This window comes from Mercenaria mercenaria, chromosome 16, assembly GCF_021730395.1.
Source record: "Mercenaria mercenaria strain notata chromosome 16, MADL_Memer_1, whole genome shotgun sequence".
NCBI lineage: Eukaryota > Metazoa > Mollusca > Bivalvia > Venerida > Veneridae > Mercenaria > Mercenaria mercenaria.
In genome coordinates, this window is record NC_069376.1 from 11811840 (window position 1) to 11823431 (window position 11592).

The 11592-nt window shown below is 33.5% G+C and overlaps 1 long non-coding RNA gene across 1 annotated transcript in view; it reads right to left on the reverse strand.

The window, feature by feature from the left end:
• Nucleotides 1–2820, reverse strand: part of LOC128549475 (uncharacterized) — a 38117-nt gene extending 35297 nt beyond the window's left edge. The window contains exon 1 of the long non-coding RNA XR_008367738.1: nucleotides 2487–2820. This is a non-coding gene — a long non-coding RNA (uncharacterized LOC128549475). The remainder of the gene's footprint in view (nucleotides 1–2486) is intronic.
• Nucleotides 2821–11592: the final 8772 nt, after the last annotated feature.

The window sequence follows — 11592 nt, forward strand, 5'->3', positions numbered from 1 at the left end:
TACACAGAACAGAACAGAACAGAACAGAACAAGCACTTTATTAAACTCACACCATACATAAAGGTATATGAGTATACAAAGCAATTCCAACTTTACAAATCGGATCACGTGACAAAATAAATATCTGCCATATGTAAAATTAACAAACTATTTGTAAGCTCTGGCCTTAACCAGCTACTAAAGAACAATTATTGAAGACAATATTCGAAGCTGTTTTTTTTTTTCTTTTCTTATTTTCTTTTTAAAATTATTATTGCACTTGACAACTACGTCGATTGTAAAAAAATGAATACCTTCCCAGAGAGACAAATCAGGTGTAATTACGCTAGGGTCACTTATTTCTTACAAGTTTTATTTGGAGGTTATCCATTTCTGATATAATGATCAAAATCACCGACATTTGAGACCACGCGGCGCGACGTGTGTGAATTTCTATTGTTTAACTATAATAAACAGTTTTGATAACTTGTGAGGAACGATCTTCTGTAGTAATTAAATATTTGTTGTATTGTTCAATGCTTTTGTTCACTATTACTAAAATGTCTACATTTCAACAAATAATGAATTATCGGTTTTAACGGTACAAAGAAAAATAATATACTAATATAATGTTTGCAATGATCAAAACATGAATCGATATTGACAGATTTAGTACATAAAAACAGATGTTTTGCTGTTTTGCCAATATCTTTAATCTTGCGGAAATTATGTCTTTATTTGAATGCATTTTTAAAGACTACATTTTATATCATATTGTTAACCTTTTTTTCATGAATGGAGACTAAAGTACTGATATTATCTTATGAATATGAATTACAAAAATAGCATACAACAACTGTTATCTGTGACATAGAACGATTTTAAAAATTGTGTAGAGTGTCAATAATTAGCTCTTTTCACTAAAACTGAGGGGTTTTTTTTTTCATATAGAAAATACCGGTGTTGTACGTAATCAAACTGGTATTAAATCTTGTATCACTGCGTAATTTCACTAACTGTATAAGTTTGGTCAGTACATGTATGACAAAAAAATTCATCAACGCACATTTTAATAATAACACTACCCTTTTACACGCTTGAGTTTTAATCGCGTTTCAGACAGGAAATCAGGTAAAAATATTATATTAATGTTTTACCTTTACGGGTATAAAAAATTTTGTCGCTGACATAAGGAAATGAAATTTATTTTAATATACTTGACATAACTGAGAATGTTATTTTAAATATTTTTTCTTCAAAATCTGGCTTATGTGTTACCGTAAGTATTTATCAGCGTGCTATAAACCAAAGCTTTAGAACTCGAACATGAAATGATCGCCTGTGACAAAAATAGTTTTGTATTGTAATAAATTTCGTTAAAAAGCCATGATTCATTACGCAGATAAAACAATATTCCTGTCAGGCACTTGTAGCATTTCTATAACATCAACTAAGCAGCCCCATTGATTAAAAATCAAACACATGAATTCCAATGCAATTAAAATATTTTAATTTCGTATCTGAAGGAAAAATATTTCAATAAATTATTTAGGTACATGTATGATGGTCAGTTGATGACATGATCAGAAAAAGTGGCTTTTTGTAATAATGGAAGTTTCATTTACTATATTAACATGACAAATACCAAGTTTCAGCTTGATAAAATAATTGTTCGATGTTTCATGGCATTTTAAGACAGGCATGTCACTGCGCCAATTTTCCTAAAAAGAAAACTTGTCGCGAAATAACTTTTAACCATTTTTTCTAGTTGGAGCTTATGTTTACCTTATTCTTTCTGCAAACATATGACATATAAACACAGTTACATTTGCATACTGTCTACTTTTATAGCTATAAATGGGTAATACTTAAGCTCTGAATATGCATTTATACGATTAGATACATAAAATAAACTAGACTTAATTTATTCGTACAGTAAATTTAGTTGTTTATCAAGCCTGTCGCTACAGGATACGTCTATAGAAATTATATATTGCGCAATTCATTTTACATATTTTAATACTAGCATTCAATTTACAATAATTGTGTAAATAAGGCGAACATATTTACAGTTAAAATGACCCTTAATCAACAAAAAGGAAATAGACAGTACATTTAATTTTTGGGGTTTAATGCCGTTTTCCAACTATATTTCAGTTATGTAACTGTGGGCAGTTAACTTAATCAGTGTTACTAGAATCTGTACCAGCACACACCTGTTCTCCGCAAGTAACTGCCAACTTCCTCACATGAATTATCGGAGGGTGGGGGGACGAATATTTTGAGACACAATGTTTTTTATCAAATCGTCACGGAGAACATACGTCCTGCCCGGGGATCAAACTCGCGACCCCGCGATCCGTAGACCAAAGCTCCCCCTAGTGAGCTAAGCTGGCAGGCACATAGACAGTACAGTCACACAATCACACTGAAACCAAATTAATGAGGTTAGTAAAAGTATACACTCGAAATGAAACACTAACCTAATTAAGTTCAACAATAATTACCTAGTAAGCTATATTTGTCTATTCCATTGAATTTGCCTCCAAATGTCCAAATCCATTGTCGATTTGTTCAGTTACTGTTTTCAGATTTTCACGTATTCACAACAAAATTTTCCTCGTTTTAACGCACATTGTAGAAGTTCATTTACTTTCAACACAAGTATTTAAATCATATGAGAAAAATAATGACAATTACAAACACAATTTTAGTGTTCATAATTTTAATTCATAAATTTTATATCTGTTGAATATTTCTAGCGTCGAAAAGAACGCTTTTTGGCTCTCGATTTAAGCACGCCAATGTTTAAAAACACGATAAATCATTCTATTTATATATACTTAAGGCGTATTGATTTTATAAAAAAAGTTCAGTGGCTTGAGCAAATTGTCTCAATCTTATTTTTTTAAAGAAAAGAAAATAGTGCTACGGAAATGTTAAAAAATGACAAAATTTCAAGTGTCGAACTTGGTCAGAATGTTTGTGTTAATGATCTCTCAGTCCAGCTTTAATCTGGGTCATTTGGGGTCAAAAAGTAGGTCACATGGTCAAATCAAATGAAAAGTTTGTGAACATTCTAAAGGCAACAGTTGTGACTCAATCTAGATGAATATTTGTTAGAATGTTTGCTAGATTGAATGTTGTTATTTCTGACGAAGAGATAAAAATCGAAACTAGTAAGAATGTGTTGTCTTGGTACTTGTAAATCATTTTGCGTTCATTATTAACACAGGTACAAGTATAAAACTACAAATGCTTTAACGCTTTTAACACTTTCGCTGCCAACGGAAAATTCAAAAGATGCCAAAAATGACTTCAAAGACGTCGTCGAAAGTAATAAAGACGTCAGCGGACATTACACTCATGTTATTGTCTTAATTGAATTGTTTTTCATATAATGTTTTTTTTTTCAATATTGAGACTTCCGATCTTATTTGTTAATATTGAAATATCTTTCACGAGTAAACACCATGTGCAATGTTTTCACGAGTACCGTACTGACGAGTGAAAATGTAAGATACTGTCTTTAAGAGTGAAAGATATTTTAATCTTACATGTACTTAATAAACGAAATATATTATTTCGGTGTTCATGTTAAATGAACGACAAAATAGGATCGGCAAATCCATGAATCGAGCAATTCATGTTTAAAGTGCCGATCCTATTCAGTCTTTCATTTCTCTATTAGACCAGTAATTACAAAGACAATGCTAAGTGTAATAAACAACAAAGCAGCATATTGTATGTCTAAAACATTTAAAAGCTATAAATCATTTTACTATTTCTAAGAGTTACTAAGAGTTACAAATGTGCATCCAACTATGAGATCAGTATATTTTATATGGAGAATGAAATTATTTAAACTTAGACAAAATGGTTTTGCAAAATAATGCTAGTTTAAAAAGTTTTGTGTTAACTCATCTAGTTTGAATGAACTAGGATGGTTAAAATAATACTTTGGACAAAACTTTTTCTACTGGCACTGAAAAAGCCACATTCAAATAGATAATGAAATTCATCCCAAATTGAATGCTTGTCACAACGTGACCATTTTCTTTCACAACGTTCAATGTTGTAATGTCTTCCCTTCTCAATAGGTAAAGAGTGATTCATAGTTTCAAATTTACAAAAAGTTATAGCTACATTATGTGGCAAGATATCCAAATATTTTTTCAGTCAGTCAGTCAGTATTTAAGTTTATTTAAGGGTCAATCCGCCCTTTCAGGCACAGTATAGCTTTAAGTTAAGTAAGAGTATAGACCCCCGGCATGTCTCCAGGCATGCCGTTAAAGATGCTTTTTCGTAGAGTATATGCCAAAGATCGCATTAGAATTGCATTACAATAGTTTCATTGATATAATAACTACTATTAAACAGATACAGCTCTTATTTTATAAGATTCTTTCACTGTTTGTTGGTGCAAAAAGGAATTTCCGGCCTCGAGGGTAACTGTTTAGGCGGTAACGAGGCTCCAGCCGAGTTACCGCCTAAACAGTTCCCGGGAGCCGGATATTCCCATCTGCACCTATAACCAGTGACAGAATCTTTCTCTTGCATACCGATATCAAGAATTTATACTTAAGATAAAATCAATCGAACGGCTTTCTTTTTAGAACTATTCTTATAGCAGCGTATTTAAACAAAGCGCGGGAAAGCAACGTCCGTAAACAGGAAAGACGTCATGTCATTTCAAAAATTAATAACAATGTTTAGTTCTGGCTTTGTTTTATCAGTTGCAGTGTTACGTTATATATTATTGACAAAAAACGTGTTTTGAATGGAGAAATGCACTATCAGAAAAAAGAGGAACTGTCAAGGTATTGCATTTTTATTCCGTTAAATATAAATAACTACATAAACCTTCTTCATATATGTAGTTCGTAATACGTTATATAAAGCACGAGAGTCATCTTACACCCCGGGGTGTAAAATGGATTTTTCCTTTTTCCAGCACCGGTAAAAATACCGGAAATCCCCGTCTGGTATGCAAGAACCATTAATCTATCTCCCCAATAACATTGTCTTTTAGATGCTGTGTCTCACAGAAAATGTAAAATAGAAATAGCAAACGGCAATTTTATCATATCTAAACCCTGTTAAAATGACCTTTATGGTGCTCGGAAAAACTCCATCTCAATTACCATGGACAGCATCCATCTGAAATTTATTTTTGCTATATTTTGCTTGGTTTCATTTCATGTTTCCAAAGAACTTCGTTACAGGGACGATGAGTTTAAGATTTTAAGCTGAAACATATAACAGGATCTGATCTCAGCTACCATAATCATTGAGGTATCTTTCACTAAAGCAAATGATGTTTCCTAGCACCTTTAAATGCATTCTGTAAATCATATTTATAGAGAACAGTTACATATATTGATAATAAAAGTCCTATTAACATTAAGTCTGTCTAGATACGAAATACCGTACTTGGGATAAAAATGGGAATTGACGAAGCGGATGTAGCCAACATTCCAGTTATTTTGAATGCTATTAGAACCCTTTCTGTATGCCAAGCTACCTCCGGAGACAATAAGTCATTATCTTCACTGTAGGAATAAATGATGCGAAAAGCATAATCAATGGTGCTGCCTTCACTATCGTTAATTGCCATACCTGACTTAGATGTAATATACAACACTTTTAAAAGTTCTTACTTCCAGGTGTCATGCTTTGTAGACTTCCAAAAGACATCTCGGTAGAACAATCAAACAACATAAATATCGTGTATATAACATCAAACAACAACAAATTGCTTGTACCCGTATATATTTGCAAGGGGAGGTTTAAGAAGCAGAACATTTGTGTTTTCAATATAAATATGTTGTTACGTATTCGTTATTAGTCAGTTTGAACTGACATTGTACATTCAATAACATCTTATCAAACAATGGTAAACATTTCAGACTGAAAACTGAGTAAAGATAATTCATATGGCAACCGTCCAGGAGTTATCATTTGTCGATTCGTGGATAACAAAGTCACTTACCAGCTACTGTATTCTAAATTCAGAGTAAGGCATGACAAATGTTACAATTCATTTCATATACAGGGATGGAGGATGTAATGAGCTCCGAAGGTGTAAGCATTATCGTGATCTCTGTGCTTTATCAATTAAGAATACTAATATACCATATTAGTACCTTATGACAGAAGAAGCAGATCGGTATGCCTTTTTGTTGTGCGTTATATATCTCGATTTGATGTTTTGCCGACATAGTAATTTATTTTATCAGGCTTTGTTTCTGTGCCATTTCTTGTAATTTTGGTTGTCGTGTAGACAGCAGACAGAAACGGATCATTTCATGCAACAGATTATCCTTTTAGGATTGTGTTTTCATTTGCAATGACAGATGCCCGCCCGGTTAGCTCAGTAGGTAGAGCGTTGATCTACGGATCGCGGGGTCGTGAGTTCGATTCTCGGGCAGGGCGTATGTTCTCCGTGACTATTTGATGGACGACATTGTGTCTGTCAATTCATTACGTCGCCTTACTCTTAAATTGTCCATCAATTTGTTGTTTCCGTAAAAATTGAGTTTAAAGATTCAGCTGATCATAATTTTTTTCCATGTAGTAAAACTTTCTGCTTGCATTGATATTTCATTATGGGAATTCCATTTTATTTCTTAAGACTTAACACGATGTGTGTCGTCAAGAGCCAGACTTGTTTTGACATTGTACAGCTACCTAGAGAAATTTCACCCTTGTTTAAGGAATAACAGACGTACCCGCGGAAAGACAAAATGATTTCTATATAAATCTTAAGCATTATCTGTTAGAGATATAATATATGTTATAGTAGCTGGTAGATATACAATTCGGGTGGCTGACAACTTATCTGCGTTTAATACATTTTGATAACTTTTACTGCATCCGTGAGTGAAGAATGCTTTTGCTGAAACCGCAAAAACATTTAAACATAAATATAATCAGTAAAACCGTTTACAGAGACCTTACCTACAAAATCTGAATCCAGTTACAAATGTGAAAAAAATGGTCACAAATGTAATAAATGTGAACAAACAATCTTAATGCTTTACACTTTGAAAACATGTCATCCGTTCAAAAACATTTAAAACGGTTATAACACTGAGTGTACCACTGGTATTCTCTGACACTTAAAGACAGCTACTGTGGCAAAATGTTATTACAAGTATAAGTACATGTACTAAAGCAGCTTAAATCTTTAAAGCATCTCCACTTGTGTAACGCTTAATCTGTATTGATAATATGTCTTTCTGTCTAAACGTGTAACAGTGGTAATGTTACATAAAGTGTACCTTTTGAAACATAAATATTACAATGCTAACACCATGCTATTTCCAAAAGAAGGTCTTAAAATCCTTCACCAAGACAAGTGGTGAATAATTTCATTCTGGGGTTCTTTTTCGACCAATCTGAGACAATTGTTCCATGAATAACCAGTCATCTTTTGTTTGGCATGAAGTGAAGCATGCACTCAGTGTCTTTTTCGGTAAAGCACTCACAGATCTCATAGCCTTAACGTTTGAGAAAGGTATGTCTTTGAATAAGTATTTGTCTGACGCAGATTTAAAGTCTTAGACCGTCTCTTCATTGCTATAAAGATTGAAACATGCAATGGCACTTCCTTCCCACCCCAAATCGCCGGAGCATAGGTAATTTGTCTTCAGTTCCGGGTGACAAATGTGCAAAATACTCGTTTTTTTTTTTTCTCTCCCACTCGCATACGTAATTTGTCTCTTGCTCTGGTCAAATATATAACATATGCATTTTTTTCGCTCGCTACGCTCGCATAGGTACTTTGTCTTTATTATATGTAAAAAAAAGATCTGACATTTAATAAATCATCAGAATATCTTCTTTCAGTTTCATTTTTGCAGTAGAAATAAACCTCTGAACATTTCCTTATAAACACACAGTCTGATCAGATGCTCGGTTACTTAGAGAAGAGCGCATTTTATCCTATTCCCTTCAAAGTAGAATGCGGCTAAGAATGCGAAAAAGTGTGAGTTCAATGAGCTGGACCGAGTTTCAAGCTGATTTTTCTGAGTAATATTCTCAGCAAACCTTCAGTCTGATACCAGGTCCGGCTCACAATGAAAATCGAAAAGTCACGGATCTCGAGTACTTTTAAATTAAAGATCTAAGTCGTACAAATATCTTGGTTTTAAAGATTTTTAAAGTCACTGTTCTAACGATTATGATCTTCCTTAGTTAAAATTTTAATCATGGAGTTTTCATATCTTTATTATTTATGGGGCCATTTCGTACATTTGTATATCTTATCATGTTTCGTCCTTTCGGAAAAAGTCTGAAAAAGCGCATTGTTCTAGAGGACATTCTTGGCTGCACACTTTTGTTTAAAATGTTTATCATCACAAGATTTTAATTGTTGTAAAGTAGTTTAACTAGTCTAAATCCAACGTTCCCGGAGAGTCATGGGTTCGAATCCCACACTGGCCCCGGTTTACCCCCCCCCCACGCCCCCATCTCCCCCCCACGCCCCCCTCTCCCCCCCACCCCCCCCCCCATCAATTTGCTTTTATTATTTTTCTTTGCAATCAAGTGTCTGTGGACAATAAAAAAATGAAAAAGCCATTGAAAACAAGAAATGTCACAGTAGATGACTAATGCCCCAGAATGAGCCTTTTTGAAAGTTTTGTGCAGACAAGGTATTTTTGTCCAAAAAGTCGAAAAGCGGCAATAATTCGTTCAAAATATTAGACCGCAGCCAAAGTCGAACATTACCTGCAATGTTTTGGTTATATACATGTGTACCAAAAATCCCTTCACCTGTATTGTTATATTCAACATAAAATCTTAAATTTCATGCATTGTCCTCATTTTGTAAATCGCTTCAATTTGATTTGTCAGTTAGGGACGGCAATGCATGGTTTACCAGATCATTTGTCTTGAAACTATTCATAAATATCAAAGTAAATGCGTGGATATTTTGAATTATAGCCTAATATTACATGAAACATTTGAAATCTTAAATTTCATCCATTTTCCTTATTTATTCAATCGCTTCAAGTTGGTTTGTCAGCTCGGGACGGCAATGCCTGGTTTAGTAGACACATTTGTCTTGAAGCCATTATTAAATATCAAAGAAAAAGGCGTGATTATTTTGAAATTACACTTAACATTTATTTCCTTAAATTTCATGCACTTTCTCCAATTTTGACAATAGCTTCAATTTGGTTTGTCAACTAGGGACAGCAATGCCTGGTTTGGCAGACAGATTTGTCTTAAAGACAATCACAAAAATGCTTTGTTTAGCAGATACATTTGTCTATAAGCCATTAACAAATATCAAAGAAAATGCGTGGATATTTTGTATTATAGCAGTATATTACACTAAACATTTAAATTCTTAAATTTCATGCATTATTCTCATTTTGTCAATCGCCTCCATTTGATTTGTCAGCTAGGGGCGGCAATGCTTGGTTTAACAGACATATTTGTCTGGAAGACATTCAAAACAATCAAATAAAACGCTCGGATAATTTAAATGATAGCCTTATGTTACACTATTACACTAAACATTTAAATTCTTAAATTTCATACACTTTCTACAATTTTGTAAATGAATTCAAATGGGTTTGTCATTAGGGTCAGCAATGCCTAGTTTAGCTGACCCATTTTTCTTATAGCCATTAAAAGAAATCAAAGAAAATCGTGATTATTTTGAAATATTGCCTAAGTACACTAAATTTCATGCGCTTTCTGGTTTAGCAGACAGGTTTGTCTTGAAGACAGTCACCAAAATCATAGAGAATGCGTGATTATTTTAAATTGAAGCCGAATATTACAGTAAACATTTAAATTCTTAAATTTCGTGCACTTTCTACAATTTTGCCAATCGTTTCAATTTGATTTGTCAGCTAGTTTGCAATGCTTGGTTTAACAGACATATTTTTCTTGCAGATATTCACAAACATCAACGAAAATGCGTGATATTTTGAATTATTATATACCTATATAAATTCTGTAAACATTCGGCTTGTATTTCACAATCAAATATGAACAGACAGACAAAAATTCCGTATTGTACCTTTCAAATTCCGTATTGTACCTTCCGTATTGTATGCTGCCGGACTATTTTCATTAATATGCATGATCCGACACATTTCTATAAATAGCGCACATAAAAACTTCACTAAGTTCCATTTAATATCGATAAACATTGAAGATTTCGTTCAAGAACAAAACAAGAATCAAAATGGTAAAGGTATATAATAAAAGGGTCATTATAACAGTAGCTAGATCTTGGACTTTGTATTCGGCTCTCGTGGATTTTGCAAGGTCGGATCACACTCGGCGCTTGCGCGCCTCGTGAGATCCGATCTGGCAAAATCCACTCGAGCCGAATACTGCATCCCAGATCAAGCTACTGTTATAATAACCCTATTTTATAGCTGATATTACACTAGATATTTAAGTTCTAAAATTTCATGCATTATTAAATATCAAAGAAAAATGCGTGATTTGTCATTCATTCAAAGTTTGTTTGTCAGCTACGGACAGCCATGCCTGGTATAGCAGACACTTTTCTCTCTTGTAGACATTCATAAAAAATGCGTGATAATTTTGAACTGTAGCCGAATCACACCCTATAAGCCAGTGTACTCCCCCTCTTCCTCTTGCGAGTGATCAAAACAATAGACCGACAGCTTAAAGTTGAAAAACAGCATTTAAAAGTGACTGATTTGCTTTGAAGATATGTATATGTATATTTTATTGGAAGCTGAACATGATTTTTTTTTGTATATAATGTATTAGTCAGATTACAGGTAGAATTATAGCCAAAAAAATCGATTGATCACTGATTTTGTCCAGAAATTGTACCTTCTCGGCGTCAAAAGTACTTATTTTCTTGCTTGAAGAATAGCCTATATGTAAATTCCACTGTTTCATGGATAGAGAAACAATACTAGTCTTGTAAAATTAAATAAAATCATTGATAAATTCTCCAGTTTGTTTATAATTGTCAATGAAAGAAGATTTGGTGTTATTTTCTGACTGTATGTATGCTTGCTTAAGTATTGTACAAGTGCTTGCGAGTTTGGTAAAAAGACATGAAACTTGTTTTATTTTACTGAAAATACATTCTGTGAATGAAATAAGTCCCCATTTTAGAAGTAGAAGGAAAAAATATTAGATCACTTGAGCAAGAAGTGCTCAAAGTGAGCTTTTGTGGTCACCCTGTTCACGTCGCCCGTCGTCGTCGGCAAAAATTGGCTGTAGAGGTCACTTTTTTGGCTAAAAACTAGGTCACCGGGTCAAAACAAAGGAAAAGTTGTTAATAGTCTAGAGATCACAGTTTGGCCCAATCTATATGAAACTTAGTCAGAATATTAACCTCAATAAAATTTTGGACGAGTTTGATATTGAGTCGTCTGGGTTCAAAAACTAAGTCACCAAATCAAATCAAAGGAAAAGCTAGTTAACACTCCAGAGGCCACATTTGTGACCATTTATTAATGAAACTTTTTTCAGAATGTTACTTTTGATGATATTTAGGTCGAGTTCAAATCTGGATCAGATGGGTCAAAAATTTGGTCACCAGGTCAAATCAAAGGAAAAGCTAGTTAAGACTCTAGAGGCCACATCTATGACCATATCTCA